Source organism: Lepidochelys kempii, chromosome 2 (genome assembly GCF_965140265.1).
Source record: "Lepidochelys kempii isolate rLepKem1 chromosome 2, rLepKem1.hap2, whole genome shotgun sequence".
NCBI lineage: Eukaryota > Metazoa > Chordata > Testudines > Cheloniidae > Lepidochelys > Lepidochelys kempii.
The window spans coordinates 142578213-142593636 of record NC_133257.1 but is presented as its reverse complement, the minus strand read 5'-3'; positions in this window follow the sequence as shown (position 1 = coordinate 142593636).

Below are 15424 nucleotides of genomic sequence, written 5' to 3'. Positions count from 1 at the left end.
CTCTGCCCGTCACATGACCTTCAATTATAAGTGTATTGGTTCACCAAGGTAATAGCTAGTCGCCCTCGTGCTCTGTGTATCTTCACAATCAGAACTAGAAAACATTGGTCAGTCTGGAGGCAAAATGACCAGTGGTGCATTAGCCATTGGGCCAACGGGGTCCGTGACCAGGGGCCCCAGCCAATTGGGGGGACCCCAGAAAAATGGGCACCCCCACCCGTTCCACCCACCCAGCGCTCCTGACGGGGAGCGGGGTCAGGATGCAGGGGCTTGCCCAGCTCCACCCGCCCATCTGGCACTCCTGCTGGGGATTGGGGTCAGGGCGTGGAGACTTCCTCCGCTCCCCAGGTAGGAGCACCGGTTGGGTGGGCAGAGCAGGGCAAGCCCCCACACCCTAGCAGGAGCACCAGGCGGGCAGAGCAAGCCACCATGCCCCGACCCCACTCCCCGGCAGCAGCAGTGCCAGGCGGGGGTGGGGTGGGGGTGGGGCAAGCCCCACACCCCTGCTCCCTGGCAGGAGCCTGGGGGAGAGTGAAGGGACCCCCCACTTGCTCTGGCCCAGGGCCCCACAACCAGGGCCGGCTCTAGGTTTTTTGCCACCCCAAGCAAAAAAGTTTTTGGCTGCCTCCTCTTTTTTTTTTGGCTTTTACGCACATTTGCACTTTGCAATTTTTGTTTTGTTTTGTTTTCTGATTGTTTAAATGTTAAAAAAATGAAAACAGAGAATTTGAAGATAGTGAAATAAACCAATTTCCTACTAGTGTGCTCATTTACTTACCGAGCCGGCCATGGAGTGAGCTGGGCTGTGTCTGCCTGGGCAGAGATAGGGCTGTCCCTGCGCCGGAGGCCTTGGCATAGGCAGGACGTCAGCACCGACCCCAGGGCTCACGTGGTCCACGTGGGTTGGCCCAAGTCACGCTGCTGGTGGGGTGCCCAGCCTGGCTGTCGCTGCCGAGTAACCAGAGGGGCCTGGAGCTGTGTGGGAGGCACCAAACACCTCTGCCTCCTGTCTCTCCTTCCCCGCGAGCACACCCGGGGACTTGGTGCTGCCCTCTGGATCTGGGCGTTGCAGCCCCGTTATGGCAGGAGCAAGCAGCGGGCGTTGGGGGTGGGAGGGGGTTGCCCAGTCCCTCCAGCCAGGGCACAATCACCTCCACTCCCCCGGCACCAATCCCAGTCTGAAATGGCTGGGATTGGTGCTAGGGGACATTCCCAGCCCCATGCTGCATAGCAAGATGTGGGGCCGTGGGCAGGGCTGCTAAAGCCATTTCAGACTGGGATTGGCACTGGGGGAGTGAAGGTGATTGTGCCCTGGCTGGAGGGACCAATGTGACGAAGTGAGACCGTTCTTAATGTTTCCTCTGAATACTGTAGGGGTGCCACAGTTTGCCCTATGCATTTCTTAAGTCTCTAGTTGGTGGGATAAGGGGGTGTAATTGTTGCAGAGCAAAGGGCCAGAGTACATAAATGGCCAACACTCTGTCTCCTGGCAACTGATGGCCTGGGCCCTTCCCTGCTGCAAGGTGATAGCTAAAGGGTTGGAGAACAAAGGAATCGGATGACATCCTGGCCCAGGAAAGGGACAAAGCCCAGAGGAGGAGGGGCTGGAGGGTGAGTCATTTTGGGCTGGCTGGGGACATGGAGTGAAGTGCAGACGTGGTTGTCTGGCTCACTGCCCCCCAAAATGGACCCGGCTGAGGGATCCTGTTCTCTGTACCTACTTTTATGCATCCGATGAAGTGAGCTGTAGCTCACGAATACTTATGCGCAAATAAATTGGTTAGTCTCTAAGGTGCCACAAGTACTCCTTTTCTTTCTGCGAATACAGATTAACACGGCTGCTACTCTGAAATCTGTACCTACAAGCTCTGTTTTAGACCATGTTCCTGTCATCTAATAAACCTTCTGTTTTACTGGCTGGCTGCAGGTCACGTCTGACTGCAGAATTGGGGTGCAGAACCCACTGGCTTCCCCAGGAGCCCGGCCTGTGCGGACTCGCTGTGGGAAGTGCACAGAGGGGCAGAGGATGCTGAATGCTAGGAGGTCAGACCCAGGAAGGTGGAAGCTGTGTGAGCTTCTTGCCCTGAAGACAGTCTGCTCACAGAGAGGAGACTTCACCAGAGTCCTGACTGGCTTCATAGGGAGCAGTTCCAGAGCATCGCCTGGGGACTCCGTGACACCACCAACGCCTGCTGCTTGCTCCTCCCTGCTCCGGAGGGCAGTGCCAAGCCCCAAGGCGTGCTCACAGGGAAGGAGACAGGACCTGCTCTAGACACCAGCAAAGCAAGCACGTATTGGGATGGCCAGAAGGCCGCCCCTGGAAATGTGCCGCCCCAAGCACATGCTTGCTTTGCTGGTGCCTAGAGCCGGTCCTGCCCACAACACAGTAATCCACCTCTGATAATGGCAAAGCAGAATGCTGCCAAATCTGGGTACTGAGTTTCCTGGGTTGACAGAAGCTAGGAGTGCTGCACAGACACCACATCAGCCTCTGGTGAGGGAGGGAAGAAACCCTGCTGAGTGCCAGACAAACACACCTCCAGCCTGTATCACTGGGGGAGAAGATTGCCTGGAAATGGCGCATCTGAGGGACAAGAGACAATAAAAGAGAAAAATAAGGAGACACTAAAAGCCCTTTAGAAACAATGAGAGGACACTGTGCCAGAGAGAGAGAAGTGTTAAACCACAGTGGCATGAGCCTGTACACTGGGAGCCTGGAACTTCCAAGTTTTAATCCTGGCTTTGCCACTGATTCCCTTTGGTGGTCTTAGACAAGTGACAACCTCTCTGTTCCAGTTTCCCTGTTTGTAAACAGGGAGGTAACACCTATTTACCACACAGGCGTGCTGTGAAAGTTTAGAAAGTGCTTCGAAGATGAATAGTGCTAGAGAAGTGTTATGGAGCTGAGAGCTAGCTCTTTAGTAGTTAGCACTCAGGCTGTCTTGTTCTACACCTATTTCCATTTAATGGTTCTATTTTCCTTCAATGCATACATGCAAATTCCTTTAGCATTAACAGGAATGACATGTGCTCATCTAGGGGAGAACAGATCTGTATAGTTTCTCTCTCTTTGAAAACCAGAAATCCTAACTCAGTAACACTGGCTTATTCTCTGGTCAGTGTGCTTGCATTAGATTACTTTTACATTTTCATCCATCATATGAATGTGTGGTGATAATAATCCCTTTTATATGGTAGTATTAAGGCTTTGCTAGAAGCCACAGAGAGGAAAGCCTGCTATAAGTAAAGAAGAGCAATTGTCTATATTCTTCTAAATTCCTTTACTTCCCTCCTGTCTCCCCCTTTATCAGACCAATCGTGTGGAGATCAGTAGCATCAAGAATGTTGACTTCATCAGGCTGATCAGTACAATTTCTAAGCTGCTTAAAAACTGATCTATTATGAATTACAAGCAATTTATGCTTAGCAGAATAAAGCATTGTTTCTAAGAGATGACATGTGAGAACATTTTTTTAAGAAACATGACCAAGCAATATTTTTAGTGCTCTTATAATTGTTAATGTAATCTATCATTGAATCTTAGGGTTGGAAGGGACCTCAGGAGATCATCTAGTCTAACCCCCTGTTCAAAGCAGGACCAAGCCCCAATTTTTGCCCCAGATCCCTAAATGGCCCCCTCAAGGATTGAACTCTCAACCCTGGGTTTAGCAGGCCAATGCTCAAATCATTGAGCTATCCCTCCCACCCATGCCTTGGGTAAATGTGTGGAATAATGTCAATGTCAAAAAGCAAATATATTTCTAGCTAGTTCCACATGTTACTGTCCAAGTGATTCAAGGGAAGTACTGTAGAATTTATTGGTCAGATTATGTTACTTTTTACATGGCCTGGGTCACTGAACACTGAAGTAGTAAAATATAGTGTAGAGTAAGCTACGTGCTGAGATATTGTGAGCACCTTGAAAAAGTTTCACTGGTTTGAAAGATTCTACCAGTTCTAAAGGATTTTCCCATTTTAAAAGTAGGGAATATGGCTCCAATCCAACATAGAATCAGATGCTGGAAGGGACCTCAAGAGGTCTTCTAGTCCAGTCCTTACATTCATGGCAGGACTCAGGCCTTGTCTACACTGGCAAGTTTCTGTGCAGTTAAGCAGCTTTCTGCGTTGTCACTGCCGAGGTGCACACACTGCCAAGCCTCTTAGTGCGCAGAAACTGTGCAGTTGCAGCGATGTAAAATAACCACCCTGACGAGAGGCGGACAGCTTTCTGCGCCAGGGGTACAGAGCTGCGGTGCCAGTCAATTACACCCTGGGCAATTACAGCGCTGTGATTGGCCTCTGGGAGGTGTCCCACAATGCCTGTTCTCGCCTCTCTGGTCACCGGTTTGAATTCTACTGCCCTGCCCTCAGGTGACCAACCATCATCCCCACCCCTGAAATTCCTTGGGAATTTTGAAAGTCCCCTTCCTGTTTGCTCAGTGATGCATGCAGTGGCCTCAGCACATCTTTCCAGGTGGCCAGGCCTGCTCCACGCACCAGGCAATTCCCCTGCTGGGAGCAATGCCGAGCTGCTGGACCTCATCAGCATTTGGGGAGAGGAGGCTGTCCAGCCCCAGCTGCACTCCAGCCATAGGAATTATGATACCTATGAACAGATTTCATGATGCATGACAGAAAGGGGCCATGACCGGGACACACTGCAGTGTAGGGTCAAAGCGAAGGAGCTGCAGAACACCTACCACAAGGTGAGGGAGGCAAACCGCTGCTCCGGTGTTGCACCCATGAGATGCCAGTTCTACAAAGAGCTGGACGCGATACTTGGTGGCGACCCCACCTCCACTGCAAAGGCCCCTGTGGATACTTTGGTGGCTCATGTGCCAGTCGAGAGTGGACCAAGCCAGGAGGAGGAAATCTTGGATAAGGGGGAGGGGGGCCCAGAGGCAGAGGATGACTCAGGGGTCAGAGATGCATGCAGCCAGGAGCTCTTCTCTACCCCGGAGGAGGCTAGCCAGTCACAGCTATCAGATCTTGGCGAAGCACAAACAGGAGAGGAGGCCCCTGGTAAGTGGATTTGATTTTGGGAATCGCTGAAGCGAGTTGTTAGGGGCAGGAGGGTTGCAGAAAGCAGGCTTGTGTCTGTATGATGCACATACCACCACATGCCTAGTCTGACTGGCGGAACAGGCTATTGATTGACTCCCTCACTTCACGGGAATCTGCCTCAGAGATCTCCAGGAAACTCTCATGGCAAGCCGCTGCCTCAGGTTCTTTGGCAGAGATGCATTGTTTCTTGCCCCATTAAGGGTAACTTTCCCATGCCACTCTGCCATCACTGGACAGGGGCGAGGGGGACAATTGCTGCACACAGGTGCGTCACATAAGGGCCAGGGCGGAAGCCACAGGCTTGGAGAAGACCCTCCCTTGATTCCCTGCTCTCCCTCAGCAGCAAGATATCTTCCATAATGAACACAGCCTGTGGAAAATGTGGGGACAGGAATGATTATCAGCAACCTAATACAGTGCTTGCTCTCCCCAAGAGCCATGTGCCCAGTGCACAGTACGGTCCTGGAACACTGATTTTCCCTGCCCCTGCGGTTATTCACCATTTTGGGAGTCTTGTGGCTCATGTGTGCTTGCCTGGGATCGGCCAATTAGTGACAGGTATGTGAGTACTAGCTGTGTTTTAAAGCACTGAATCAGTGGTCTGCTTGTTGCAAACAATACTGCTTCTGTAAAATGTTGAATTTTGGCTTCACAGATATGACCTCGGGAGCCCAGCCTCCCTCTTTGTTAGCACCGGCTGAACAGCTGCACAGAAGTAGAAAGCGGCCACGAAGAACTAAAGAGGACTTTCTGCATGAAGTCATGATGCACTCTGTGGCTGAAAAACAAGAACTGAAGGAGTGACAGCACCGGGAGAAGAGGGACCGAAAGGAGAATGTGGTGCGCCAGAATGAAGCCACAGAGCGGCTCTTAAAAGTTATGGAGCGCCAAGCGGACACACTCCAGCTGCTACTAGCACTACAAACCAAACAGCTCCGTGCCCGCCCTCCCCTGCAGCCGCCGCTGTCAAAAAACTCTTTCCCATGCACCCTGCCAACACACTCTTATCAATCTCCTGGCTCCAGTCTGTAGCCACAGCTTTCCACTCCTCCCCCGTCACAGTCCAGCACTGTTTACTCCCAGTGCCCTCAACACCCCTCCCTCTGCAGTTTAGCCCTGCTGAAGTACAGTACTCACTGCACTGTACTCCAAAGGAGAAGGCTGAATATGATCCCTGGATATACACAAATCTTTATCCATCCTGGGATCCCACCTCCTCCTGGGACTCTCCCTTCCCCCATCCCCCACAGTGTTGATATGTTTTTTTTATTTGTCTCTCCCCTCTGGTTGTTATTTTTTAATGAAATAATTGTTTTGGTTGAAAAGCAATCTTTATTCTATTAATTGAAAGCAAACAAAGCCCTGCAAAGCAACAGGCAAATTTTCTTAAACCTTCATAGTGCATCATCTGCATCAATCACAATCACCTCCTAGCATTACAAGCTTTCAGCTTCAAATTGCTGCCTCAAGGCATCCCTGATCCTTATGGCCCTGTGCTGTGCCCCTATAATAGCCCTGGTCTCTGGCTGTTCAAATTCAGCCTCCAGGCGCTGAGCCTCAGCGGTCCAGCCCTGAGTGAAGCTTTCACTTTCCCTTCACAAATATTATGGAGCGTACAGCACACGGCTATAAGCATAGGAATATTGTCATTGGCCAGGTCCAGTTTCCCATACAGACAGTGCGATTGGCCTTTAAATTCTGTACGTGCTCAGCCTGGTGTTGAACAGCTCCTTGCTGCTGTCAGGGTGCCCTGTGTATGGCTCCATAAGCCATGGCATTAAGGAGTAGGCAGGTCTCCCAGGATCACAATGGGCATTTCAACTTTCCCTACGGGGATCTTCTCATCCAGAAAGAAAGTCCCCGCTTGCAGCTTCCTGAACAGGCCAGTGTTCTGAAAGGTGTGTGTGTCATGCACCTTTCTGGATGAGCCTCCATTAATGTCCGTGAAATGCCCATGGTGATCCACAAGCGCCTGGAGAACCATAGAGAAATACCCCTTCCGATTAATGTACTCAGTGGATAGGTGATCTGGTGCCAGAATTGGAATATGCATGCCACGTATTCTTAGGGAAAGCTATCTACAAGGTCATGCATGTTGCCCAGAGTCACAGTCTTTCAAAGCAGGATGCGATTAACAGCCCTGCACACTTCCATCAACACGAGTCCAACAGTCAACTTTCCCACTCTGAACTGGTTAGCAACCGATCGGTAGCAATCTGGAGTAGTCAGCTTCCACAATGCAATCGCCACTCGCTTCTCCAACAGCAGGGCAGCTCTCATTCTCATGTCTTTGTGCTGCAGGGCTGGGGTGAGCTCATCACACAGTCCCATGAATGTGGCTTTCCTCATCTGAAAGTTCTGCAGCCACTGCTCGTCATCCCAGATGTGCATGACGATGTGATTCCACCACTCAGTGTTTGTTTCCTGAGCCCAAAAGTAGCATTCCACTGTGGTCAGCACCTCCGTGAATGTCACAAGAAATCTCATGTCATAGCTACTACGTATGGTGAGATCAATGTTGCACTCTGCTTACCTTTGTAGTTTAAGGAATAACTCCACTGCCACTCATGACATGTTAGTCAGAGTGAGCAGCATATTGGTCAACAGTGCAGGATCCAGTACTGCAGACTGAAGAGGCAGAGCACGCAGTACACAAACCGTTGAAAGATGGCGCCAAATGCAGACAGAAGCACAGGGATTGCTAGGATATGAAGCAATGCATCACGGGGCATTGGGACAGGACTCAGGATGCAACCCTCTCCGCCTTCCCACAACTCTTACCGGCAGAAAAGAAAGAGATGCTCTGTGTGATAACTACCCAGAGTGCATCACTCCAAATACCGCTGCAAGTGCCGCAAGTGTGAACACGCTATTGCTCAGGCAGCTGACAGTGTGAACACACAACAGCAGTTTCCCTTCAGAGCTCTCTGAGCAGCGCTGTAATTCCTGGCACTGTAACTCTGCCAGTATAGACATACTGTAAGTCAGAGGTGGGAAAACTTTTTGGCCCGAGGGCTACATCTTTGTATGGAAATTGTATGGCAGGCCATGAATGCTGACGAAATTGGGGGTTGGGTTGCGGAAGGGGGTAAGAGCTCCAGCTGGGGGTGTGAGCTCTGAGATGGAGCTGAGGATGAGGGGTTGGGGGTGCAGGAGGGTGCTCCAGGCTGGGCCTGAGGGGTTCAGAGGGTGGGAGAGGGATCAGGGCTGGGGCAGGGGTTGGAGCATGGTGGGGGCTCAGGGGTGCAGGCTCTAGGCAGCACTTATCTCAAGCAGCTCCTGGAAGTATCAGTATGTCCCCTCTCCAGCTCCTACACAGAGGCGTGGCCAGGCAGCTCTGCGCACTGCCCTATCCACAGGCGTCACCCCCGCAGCTCCCATTGGCCATGGTTGCCAGCCAATGGGAGCTGTGAGGGCAGCACTTGGGGTGGAAGCAGTTTGCAGAGCCCCCTGGCTGTCCCTATGCGTACAAGCCTGAGGGGGGACATGCCGCTGCTTCCGGGAGCTGCGTGGAGCCACAGCACACAGGGAGCTGGGCAAGCCCCAAACCCTGCTCCCTGGCAGGAACTCGAGGGCCAGATTAAAATGTCTGGAGGGCCGGATGCAGTCCCCGGGCCATAGTTTGCCCACCCCTGCCCTAAGTATTATCTAGACTTGAAGTTAATGGGACTCCTCGCATGCTTAAAGTTTCACATGTACTCATAGGTGCCGACTTCCCCTCTTTCCCGTGGATGGTCGACCCTCCCCACACTCTGCCCCCGGCCCCATCCCCACTCCACCCCTTCCCCGCTCCCATTCCAAACCCTTCCCCAAAGTCCCCACCCCAACTCTGCCCCCTCCCTGCCAATATTCCAACTCCTTCCCCAAATCCCCGCCCCGGCCCCGCCTCCTCCACTGACCACACTACGTTCCCACTCCTCCCCCTCCCTCCCGGAGCGTGCTAATGATGCCAAACAGCTGCTTGGCAGCAGCTGGGGGTGGGGGAATGCTGGGAGGTAGGTGGAAGAGCAGGGACACAGTGAACTTAGGGGAGTGGGAGGAGGAGGAGGGTCGTGGGGAGCTTGGCTGCCAGTGGGTGCAGAGCACCCACTAATTTTTCCCCATGGGTGCTCCAGCCCCAGAGCACCCACAGAGTCTGTGCCTATGCAGGTACTTAAGTTCTTAGGTGTATCAGGGCCAATCTCTGGAGCCAACAAATTCTGGTACACTAGTGGAACCTTTTTAAATGTACCCCTACCCACCCATTGTACCAAGGTGATAAACATTAGAAATGCCTAAGGCAAACAGAACTGACAAAACATGATGGAAAACCTTTTTTGAAGCTTGGATCAAATTAGTACATCAGGTCTAATCAGTAATAAAGTGATAGCACCTTAAAAATACAGCAGCAATGTTCGGGTTCTGGAGTAGGGGGCCTTATTTCCTCTCCTTCCCCCCCCCCCCATCTTTGAGCAAAGTTCACCTAGACATTTTCTACTTATTTTAGCATGAAACAGGTGTGATTTTTACATGCTTTAAATCTTTATTCAGGGGTTAGGGTTATTGATAGGTTTGGGGTTTTATTTTGTTTTTGTAAGTTCAAACTTAGTATGGGTACAGACCCTAATGAGAAATATATATTTGGCTGAGAAAATCATAGAATCATAGAATATCAGGGTTGGAAGGGACCCCAGAAGGTCATCTAGTCCAACCCCCTGCTCGAAGCAGGACCAATTCCCAGTTAAATCATCCCAGCCAGGGCTTTACTGTTACTTTTACTTTACAAAAGCATACTGTTTGTGCATAATATATTATTCTTATTGATTTAAGTGCACTTCAACTGCCAAATTCTCCTCTCAATGGGGTGACATAGCTGTAACTGAGGAGAAATTAGGACAGAGAAAGCATTCAGATTTTCACATGTGTGAACATACATTGCACTGCCTCTCCACACAATGGAACAAATACACATGCATCCTACACACACTGAATTTATTATTTTCTTTTTCAAACATAAATGCAATAAATGAACCATATAGGCTGCATTGTGATTTGGAGTACATGATGGAGCAAGGAAAAAGAAGAAGCCACTTATACTCCTATGTGGGCACCTGAGCCTTAGCTCACAATAGGGACACACCTCATTACACCCTCTGGGGAGCATAGAGATGGGAAGAGTCTTGACTCCACAGCCTCTACCTGCAGCCAGCACAGGTGTGCATATGGGAGGAATGTTGTAATTTGCTTTTCGTTTAAACCAGCAACAAATTACAACCCTGTGGAGCAAGGAGGAAGCAGAGAAGGAATTGTGGCCGAGATGCACAGTGCCTCATGGTGCTACTCTTGGGCAGTTCCCCTTGCTCAGGGCCCTGCCTAGAGCACAGTCTAGCTCTACGTTAATACAGATTTATGGATGCAATTTTGCACTGTCAAGAACCATAGGAAAGTCAAACTAAATTCTCGTAGTAACTGTCGCTTGGCCAAACTGCACCATTTATTAAAGGAAAATTAGTGATTTTTTTCCCTCTAAAATTTCAGAATTATACAGGACATGTATGAAAAACAATAGAATGGTCTTGAGGTTACCATCATCCCTCGGCACATATTAACCAAGATGGAAAGAAGAAACTCATATCAAGGAGCACAGCGAGTGACTTTGAACGCCCTGTTTTTGTAAGCTTCAACAAATGTTCACAAATTTTATGGGGATAAATAGAGCTTTGCTTTAAATTCACCTTTTTAATGAGTTTGTTGTTGTTTTACTCTCTAAGCTGATGGCATCTAATATTTCTAGATGAAGACACAACATGTACCCCTCCTCCACCAATGCCATAAGAACAGGTGCTACTGTTCCCCTGGCACCTGTGCACTGTCTCTCCTGCTCCAGGGACAGGAGTAAGGGGAATGGGAAAAAAATTTTCCCTGTGAGTCATCTCCTCTTTTTATTCATACCTAAAAGTCTCACTGACTCTAACTGAAGAAGAGGTAAGAAAAACAAACTACCTGGAATGTGCCAATCTAATTTGTCATTAGTTGTGTTAGCTTGTATTTAGGACTCCTGCTAGTGACATCTCTTTTGTTACTTTCAAGGATACTTCTAAGTTAGGATAAACAGAGTTGATAACTGACAGGGCCAGATAGAAGCCAATGTGGGCTGCCTGCTGCCACCAAGGGAAAGAAGCAGAGGAGCCAAGTCTGGCTGAAGTCTGTACTGTCAAGGAAAGAAGGTGACTCTTGGCAGAGGGCAGAAACTCCTAAGAGTCCCATGCTTGCCCCGACAGCTCTGTAGAAGTAGTGCACCTGGCTGCTTGCACCTTCACTCCCTCACTTCCCTTCAGAGTAGCCAGCTACACCTTTAGGACCGAGTTCAAAAGCAGTAATTCTACTGATTGAGGTAAAGGAGAACTTCTAGTAGCTGTTACTAGCAATAACATTCATATTCCCAAACCATTATGATTTGCTGTTAGTTATTAATGTTTGGTCTGAGTAGCACAATTTGAATTTACTAGAAATCTGAGTTAGTGCTTTTTAGCACTCTGGCAGTCTCCATAGAAGTAATGGTAGCCTCTTCATTCTCCAAACCTATTTATAGCAGTACCAAATTTATTTTTACTCAATAGGTGCTCAAAAAGTCCTTGTTGATAAAAAGATGCCAGCTGACAACTGCCTTGTAGCATAGTAGGACTCCTCAACAACAGGGCTTTCTTTTAGTTAAGATTTATGAACCTTGGAAAGCCTAAATTATCTGCTAAAACATAAAGGGAAATCTCCAACTGCAAAAAGTACAAATTTCTTTGCTCTGAGAGCCAACCATCACCCTTTTGTGAACTGTGTCACTCTGCCAGGTTAGATGGCTCATTCTTCCACTGCATTTGACACTTTGACAGCAGAGGTTAAATAGAAGCATCAGTTCTGTGGAATCTTGGCAAATGTGAAATATAACCTTTGCTTGATCTCAGATAGAATATGGTTATAGCTGGAATTTGCAGAGGATTGCCGTCTGCATTCTCACACCATTCCATTCCAAGTCTAGGCTCAATTCTTCATGTTTGTTTTCTCTGTGAGGGAGTAGGGCCGTGTTTTATCAGTGCTGAGTAAATACCCATCCTCTACCAATCTGTAATCCTCCTTCCTTTGTCTAATTAGCAAGATAAAATAAAATATGTTTTTAAAACAGAAAGCTGGAGTGCTTGGAACAGAGGAGCTTCTATCTTCTCTTTAGAATATAGTTCTAAAGAAAAAAAGAGAAAGTCACACTCTGCCAAAGGGATCTCTGATGAATGTGCACCAAGTGACAACTTGCATACATCTGACTCTGCTTCTGTATGTTAACTGTTGCGATAGGGAAAAAGCTGCAATTCAATCTGGCCACAGCTCTAAGGCTTAAGTGCAATTTATTCAACAAGAGTGAAATCTCTGGTTTCTTCCATGAATACAGGAAGCTCCCCACATAGTAAAACAACCACATTTTCTTTGTAGGGAGGCAGGACCTTGAGAGGCTAAGCAAAGGAAGTCTGTAGCTTTCCTATGCCATGAAGCTAGGTTCTGTGGTGGATTTGCCACAGGAACATTTCTGACTAAGCCAAAGGCCTGATTGGAGTGTGGCCAGTGGATCTGCAAACTGCACTGTCCATTGGCCACAGCCTCTACTACAGCTCATGGGTTATGGCAGCAGCCACAGGCAGGCAGCACAGGTGCTTCCTGCCATAACTCCAGGCTAAGGGACAGAATTCTGCCCTCAACACCCCCATAAGTCCCTGACACAAAGCCCAGTTACTAGGGCTTTGCAGAGCAGTGTGGTGGTATTTGACCATAAGAAAAATATCAGTTTCTTGTCATCATTTCCAAGCACTCAGGAAAGCTTTGGGGTCCAGGTTTCCTTGAGGGTTAGGAAAGACATGAATGGACACAGATTTGGGATATTTTTTCCTGCCTCTATTTTTTGCAGTATGCACAGAGTTGCTGTCCGTGCCAGTGTCAAAGAGCGTCTAGTGGAGCCAGAGCTGACCAAACTCCACCAGCAACACACAACGCTGTCACAGTGCAATGAATTGTGATGATATGTCCTTGCAGGAAAAGCAGCACAAAGGCTTAGATGTGTGGATTGCAAGTGCCCAAGGTAGTTCAATTGTCAGGACAACCAACAATGAATAGAGCAGAAAAAATGTGACTATTTTGTGAACATATTCCTACCTGGCCAATACTTTGCATGATCCCATCAGATTACCTATTATGTTTGAGCTCGCTAGTGCCTCTGCCTCACATTTTAAGCTTTATATTGGTCTTTCTGGGTGACCTGGTTTGTGATTTCCCTTACAATAAGAGTTGGTGAGCAGCATTTATCCAATATTCCACTAGATTACCTATTGCATCTGTTTTGTATTCAACATAAACTAAATGTTTGTCCAAATGGTGTTTAATTTTTATGGTACATGGCTGTTATTTTCATTTAACCTACAATATTAAAGTATTTTGAAACACACTCTCATTAGCTCAACTTTAAAAACCACAAATCTCTCCATTACAGTTAGTTTTAGTTCTAGTTGTATGAAGATGCCCTTCTTCCTGAGTACACCCTGTTTTCTGAGCAGAGGATTAATCACACACAAACAAAAACAAAACAAAAAACTGATACCACTCTTAGCCAGAAAGTCATTGCCCTTCATGTTTAAGATGCAATTAAAATTTATTATATTGTTAGACAATCATACAACAGTGTGTCATATCAGATGCTGATGTCATGGCATCACCTGTGTTTTCATGTGGCTGTGTAGTCTGATCCACGAGGAGCAATATCATGAACAAATACCACACAGGAACACACAGGCTCCCATTGAAAAATTATGATGCTTGGCACTTTTTTTTTCCATGTCTGTCTTCCTCAAAGTGTTTATAACATTTATTGATCGTTTCTCTCCATTTAGATCTGTCCATGGCTATGCCTTCAAAGTGACCAATATTTATGCTGCATGAGATGAGATTCTGCTTAAGGGTCTCTTTGAAGAGTTTTCACTCCTGTGCTTTCAAAGTGCCATAGAAAACCTTTGGGGGGGGAGTTTATCATTGCCCATTCTAATAACATGGCTCATCTATTTAAGACGAGCTATGATAATCAATGCCTTAATGCGGTTTGGTTTTGTTCTTTTAAGGATGTTAATGTTTGAGACTTTGTCTGCCAACGGACTTTCAGAATACAGTGGAGACAGTGCATGTGAAATTTTTCAAGTTGCTTAATGTGTCTGTGATAAAAACTGTCCACATTTCACACCCATGTAAAAGGGATACAATCACTGCGGTATTGTATATCATCAGTTTTGTTGACTGTTTGATGGTTGAGTATCCTATGGTGAAGTCTTCAGAAGGCCTGGCTTACCTTGAATGTTCTATTTGGATATTTCTTGATCCAGGGAACCATCAGTTAAGAGGATACTGCCAAGGTAAGTAAAGTGATTGATGGTCTTTAGTTCTATACTATCAATGGTGATGTTTGGCTCAGTGGTAATGGTTGATGGAGCTGGTTGGAAGAGGACTTCAGTTATTTTCCAGACTGATGGTGAGTCCAAATTTTTTAGTTGTCTCTGAGAACCTGTCATTGATAAGCTGTAGGTCACTCTCACTATGACTAAGTAGTGCACAACCATTAGTAAAAAGGGCTTCACATATAAGTTCCTCAAGAACTTTTATCTTTGCAATAAGACTTCGGAGACTAAAGAGTTTTCCATCAGTTCTGTACCTTATGTTGATGCCCTTCGGAACCTTCTCTTTTGTATAGAAAGGTTGCAAAGAAGAGACCAAAAAGGGCTGATGCCACCATACAGCCTTGTTCCACCCGATTAGATATGGGAAATACTTTGGAAAGGCCACCATCTGAGAGTAATTGACCAGTCAGGTCTTCATGGAATTGATGTATGATGTTAATGAAACTGGAGGGGCAGCCAGACTTTTCTAGAATTTCTGGGAGGCCATTTCTGCTCAGTGTCGAACACAGGGGTTTTTTAGATCAGTGAAGACAGCATATAGTTCCTTCTATGTTTTGTTCTGAATTGGATTTTTCCTGAATCTGTCTAAGAATGAAAATCATGTGTGTGGTGCTCTGACCTGATCTGAATCCACATTGGTTCTCTGGTAGAAAATTCTTTATATTGTTCTGACAAGCCAATTCAGCAAAATATGGGTGAGGATTTTACCACCTACATATAGTAAGGAGATATCCCGGTAGTTACCACAGCCACATTTGTGGCATTTATTTTTGTATAGTGTAATTATGATTACAGCTTTGAAGTCCTGAGGAATTTCCTCTGCTTTCCAGATATCCTTAATGATTTCACATAGATAGCCGACAGTTTGGGATCTGTGAGTTTAAAGATTTGAGCTGGCATGA